Raw genomic sequence first — 5835 nt, forward strand, 5'->3', positions numbered from 1 at the left:
TCACTGTTCATATGAACAGTCATTGTTCGTACCTATTTAGGGTTTGAATAATAACTATTCGTATGAACATTCATTGTTAATACCTATTTGAACAATCAATTTTCATATCTCAAGATAATATATGATCAGTAAGAACATCTATTAGAGTATGATTGATTGTTCATACTTTAACATGAGCTATGATCACTCATTGTTCATATGAATATGAACAATCATTCACTACAAAAAAAATGAGTTTACCCGACAGAGGCCATAAAGTATACCCGATGGATTCTGTCTGTAGGAAGTTCCCAACACATTATGTCCGTCGGGTATAAATTGACCATCTGTCGGATAATCTCAATGAGTACCTGACGGTTCTAGGAGAGTTGTTAACGATAGGCATATCTCTTCCAAATAACAAGCAGCAAACTAATTTCACTTCCCACCTATTTTTTTTTGGAAAAATAAGAAAATAACCAAAAAGAAAAAAAGAAAACCTCTAAAGCTAACTGGTCCTGTCTCAACCACTTGCTGCCCGCTTCACTCCCCCTCTGAAATCTGAAATCTCTCACTCTTACACAGTCACACTCAATCAGTTCTCTCCTCTATTCCCCAATACTTTCCCGCGAAAACCTCATCCATCTCACACCTATCTCTAACCCTCAAAAACTCCAACAGATCCAACAACTTGAAATCAAAAGCCTCAACCATCATGGCCGTTGTATCTATTATTGAGATAGTGAAACCAGATATCCAGATCTTTGATAACGATGGAGCTCTCTCGGTTTCTCTAACCAAATACATTGGTGATTTGTTAGAAAACTTTGTGAAAGAGAGGGGTGCTTTCACTGTTGTTGCATCCGGTGGTTCTCTCATCAAATCTCTCAGGTCAGTCTTGTTCATTCTTATTTCTTTGTTAATTGTAAAGTTATCGATTTGTTAATACTAACTTTTTTTTAATCGTTTATTATAATTTGGAATCTCAGGAATGTGTGTGTGTTTGTCTCCTTTGTATTTTGTCTGACGAGAAATCTTAATACCCGAGATGATTGGAGTACGTTTGAAAGAGCCTTAAGATTTTTCACATGCTATCTCACAGATCTGAATTTACAGGGAAAGGATAAAATAGATGAAGAAAGGAGGATTGCTATCTGTATTTTTTATGATGTTGCGGAGCAATGTCGAGAATCAGCTCTTAAGTAAGCAGTGTTTGAAACTACATTTGTTTAGTATGAGGTTTTGTGTATGTTTATACCAATTTTCTTAATCATTTATTGGTCCATAAGACTATTGATACTACAACAATACTGTTTCTGAGAGTCTCTTCCGGTAGTCTCAAGTGATTAAGAGGTGATTCTACCAGCGTGTTGTTGTCTCTATTGTAGTATATAGTAGATTATGTTAGTAAAGAGATGACCTTCTCATGTAAGCACAATGACGGTAAAATAGACGTTTTTTTTTCATTGTGGTTATAGTTAGAGAACGTATCTCAGTTTGACTTGTAAACGTCAGATTGTCTGGAGTTTTGGGTATTCTTTCATTGGTTTAACTATAGAACATAGTGATAATATTTAGGATTGCTAAATGAGAGGTTGATGTTTCTATGCATCACTAATCAACTTCAGTGATCTTATAAAATAAAGTAAGAAGTGATCTTATAAAATAAAGTAGGAAAAACCCATCTAGTCTTAGTGTCTACCAAAGTCCAGAAACCAATCATGTTTACCTAATTACAAAGCACCTTATTTCAAATCTTTGAGCTTGCTTTGTAAACTAACACATTGTGGATGTCACTAGATACCAGACCACCACACTATTAGAGGAAACACTTATCACCTCGCCCTCTCAGACCTTATATTACATACCCATTGACACAGACTTGAAAGCTTGAAAGCTGTAAATTTGACCCTCTTAAGCATGACTTCTTTGTCTTCTTGTTGGGGTGGTTGTTGATATTCTGGTACTTAGTTATTCTCTGTTTTTTATTCATTTTTTCCACATCTTAGTCTTGTAACAATACTTCTTTCCATTATAAACTCTGAGCAGGTTGAAGTTCATTAGTGATCTGATCTGATCTAATTATTTTGGTATTTATCCCTTATTTCATGTACACCATACCTTTGCAACCTCTGGATCTGATGGTGCTTTGAATTTTTGGGATAAGGATAGTAAGCAAAGACTTAGGGTCTGTTGTCTTTCTTTTTCGCTTGCTTGATTGTTTTTTTTTCATGCTTGCTTAGACCTGTCCCAATTCCTTGTTTTTGCATATGTTTTACTAGATTCTTTTATTTGTTTTCTAATCTTAAGAAAAATATAAAGCAGATCTCTACTTTAAAAGTGAAGTGGATTTGTAAATTAGAAGATTCTAGTAATACTTAAAGTGATAGAAATATTTGCTTAAAATGATTCTGTTCTAGATTTGATTCACAAAAGATAGAGACATTGGCTCATGCATTTTGAGACCTAGGTGTGTATCCCGCAGTACTATGTGATATATGACTTGGCTAATTTAATTTCGTCTAATTTATAGGCATGGTCTCGGTGCAACCGACCCATAACTTGCAGCACATTTAATAACGATGGTTCAATATTTGCGTAAGCGGTATGTCTACCTTTAAGTATAACTTCTGTGAATTTGCAGGCCATTTTTTCATAAAATTTGTATGGAGAGCTAAATTTTGCTAACATCTGTAAGGGAGTATATTAGTCTTGTTCTTGTGACATGTTTACTGTTGTCTAGTGATATCAAGATAATTGTTCTAGCTCTTATACTAACTCCATTAGATCTTTGTTATGATGCACATGTTGGCTATGACTGGAGCAGGGTCCAGAAAATCATAATCCATTAGCAACAAAGAATTATATTTACCTCCACTTACCACTGGTAACAACACTTAAGTTGTTAACTTGAATATAAGTTTATTGCATCATATTATTTTTGTGTCCAACGTTCTTAGGTTATGGTTAGACTAGAAAATTTCATTAGATCTGGATAGGTGCTAAAAATATGCATTGGCATGTTCATGCCCAGAGTACTTGGAATCTTTTTGAGACTAAGATTACAGAAGTCTGATAAAAATGTTTGAGCTATCCCAGACTATGATTAGTGGTAGTTTCCTTAATGTTCTTTTATCATGTGGGGTTCAACTTCTTGAATGTAATTTTAATCTGAGTAAAGAATTTCTCTGACATTTTTTTTTCTGGTTAGCAGGAAAGTGAAAAGGGTAGAAAGTGAAAATCTACTTGGTTTTTGTCAGGGTTTGGCCTGGGAAGTTAAAAAGTGTTAGAAGACTCTGTTTTGTTTTTTGTAAAGAGTTTGACATCTTTGTAGACTTGGGCATTAGAGCAGTATGGAGAGACGGTGTAATAATTTCATCGAATCATTGTGGTTACACGTCCTTTCTACTTAAGCTAGATACTAAGTATAGCTATTTTATAATAATTGTGATGTTGGCATGAAAAAGAATGTAATATTGGGATCTTTTTTTATTAAAATCCCAATATATTTTTTTTAAAAGAAAAAACTAATTTCTGACGAACCTGAACTGTCACCGGTATACCCGACGGTCACAAACAGCAGGTATTCCCGACGGTCACAGACAGCAGGTATACCCGACGGTCATAGACAACAGGAATATCTGACGGTCTAAAATTGTTGGAATGTCCATCGGCAAAGGTTATCAATGCCGATGGCCTATTCTGACTAATTTTAATCGTCGGAAGCCTATGCCGACCGAGCATTTTCCGACGGTCTTGCATCTGTTTTCGTCTGTCGGGTAATACCTATGGCGACTGTTATAGTCAGTCGGGTAAAGTCGTTTCTTTTGTAGTGATTGTTCATACCTATTTGGGGTATAAACAATCAATGTTCATACCTCAATATAATGTATGATCAGTAAGAACACCTATTGGAGTATGAACAACCATTGTTCATACTGTTCATACCTCAACATAATGTATGATCAATAAGAACACTTATTGGAGTATGAACAATCACTGTTTATACCTCAATATGAGCTATGAACACTTATTGTTCATATCTATTTGGAGTATGAACAATCAATGTTCATACCTCAATATAATGTATGATCAGTAAGAACACCTATTGTAGTATAAACAATCAATGTTAATATCTCAACATTAGCTATGAACACTCATTGTTCAAAACTATTTGGGGTATGAACAATCAATGTTCATACCTCAATATAGTCAATGATTAGTAAGAACACTTATTGGAGTATGAATAATCATTGTTCATACATCAACATAATGTATGATCAGTAAAAATACTTATTGGAGTATGAATAATCATATTGTTCATACCTATTTGGAGTTTGGTTCATACTTATTTGGGGTATGAATAAACACTGTCCACACCTCAACGTAATGTATGATCAATAAGAACACCAATTGGAGTATGGACAATCACTATTCATATTTATTTAGGGTATGAACAATCATTGTTCATACTAACATGAGCTATAAACAATCATTGTTCATACCTATTTGAGATATGAATAATCAATGTTTATACCTTAATATAATGTATTATAAGTACGAACATATATTAGAGTATGAATGAACAATCGTTACTCATACCTTAACATATTGCATAAGGTACGTTAACCTATTTGGGTATGAACAATCAATGTTCATATGTCAACATAAGGTATGAACACTTATTGTTCATAATAAAACGACTGAAAGGGTAAAATCGAAAAAGATTAATTTCAAATCCGAACTATTTGTCCTTATGAATTATTTTCACTTGAAAATTGGTTTTCAGGATTATTTACACCTGAAATTTGTCCTTGAGAGTGATTTAAAAAAAAGGGAGAAACTTTCTTGGACAAATCGGGGGAGAAAGTAACCCGTACGGACACATTTTTTTTAATCACTCACAAAGACCGAGTAGATGAAAGGTTAAATATACCCTTGACACGAAATTAAACACGGCTCGGGTAGATGAAATGTCAAGTATACCCGTAATGTAAAATAATAAGTGACCCGACCCAACCAAAACGTCCTAGTGTATATAATATGAGCAATCATTATTATTCATACCTATTTAGTGTATGAACAATCATTGTTCATACCTTATCATGAGCTATGAACAATCACTGTTCATATGAATAATCATTGTTTATACCTATTTTTGGGGTTTGAATAATCACTGTTCGTATGAACATTCATTGTTCATACCAATTTGAACAATCACTGTTCATACCTCAAGATAATATATGATCAGTAAGAACATCTATTAGAGCATGATTGATTGTTCATACTTTAACATGAGCTATGATCACTCATTGTTCATATGAATATGAACAATCATTGTTCATACCTATTTGGGGTATAAACAATCAATGTTCATACCTCAATATAATGTATGATCAGTAAGAATACCTATTGGAGTATGAACAATCATTGTTCATACCTCAACATAATGTATGATCAGTAAGAACACTTATTGGAGTATGAACAACCACTGTTCGTACCACAATATAAGCTATAAAAACTCATTGTTCATATCTATTTTGAGTATGAACAATCAATGTTCATACCTCAGTATAATGTATAATCAGTAAGAACACTTATTGGAGTATGAACAATAATTGTTCATATCTCAACATTAGCTACGAACACTCATTGTTCATACCTATTTGGGGTAGAATAATCAATGTTCATACCTCAATATAATGTATGATCAGTAAAAACACCTATTTGAGTATGAACAATCATACATTATGTTGAGGTATGAATAGTATGAACAATCATTGTTCATACTATTCATACCTCAACATAATGTATGATCAGTAAGAACACTTATTGGAGTATGAACAATCACTGTTC

The 5835-nt window shown here is 33.5% G+C and overlaps 1 long non-coding RNA gene across 5 annotated transcripts; it reads left to right on the top strand.

Moving 5' to 3' along the window:
* Nucleotides 1-397: 397 nt before the first annotated feature.
* On the top strand, nucleotides 398-3477 carry LOC147487761 (uncharacterized). Of its 5 annotated transcripts, none has more exons than XR_015201355.1 (4): nucleotides 398-870; nucleotides 969-2167; nucleotides 2513-2866; nucleotides 3194-3477. It is a non-coding gene; the product is annotated as an uncharacterized LOC147487761 (long non-coding RNA). The 5 variants fall into 5 exon arrangements; XR_015201354.1 differs by having other exon boundaries at nucleotides 400-870; nucleotides 2513-2584; XR_015201351.1 differs by having other exon boundaries at nucleotides 400-870; nucleotides 2513-3477.
* Nucleotides 3478-5835: the final 2358 nt, after the last annotated feature.

The sequence above is a fragment of the Coptis chinensis genome, chromosome 7, assembly GCF_015680905.1.
Source record: "Coptis chinensis isolate HL-2020 chromosome 7, ASM1568090v1, whole genome shotgun sequence".
Lineage (NCBI taxonomy): Eukaryota > Viridiplantae > Streptophyta > Magnoliopsida > Ranunculales > Ranunculaceae > Coptis > Coptis chinensis.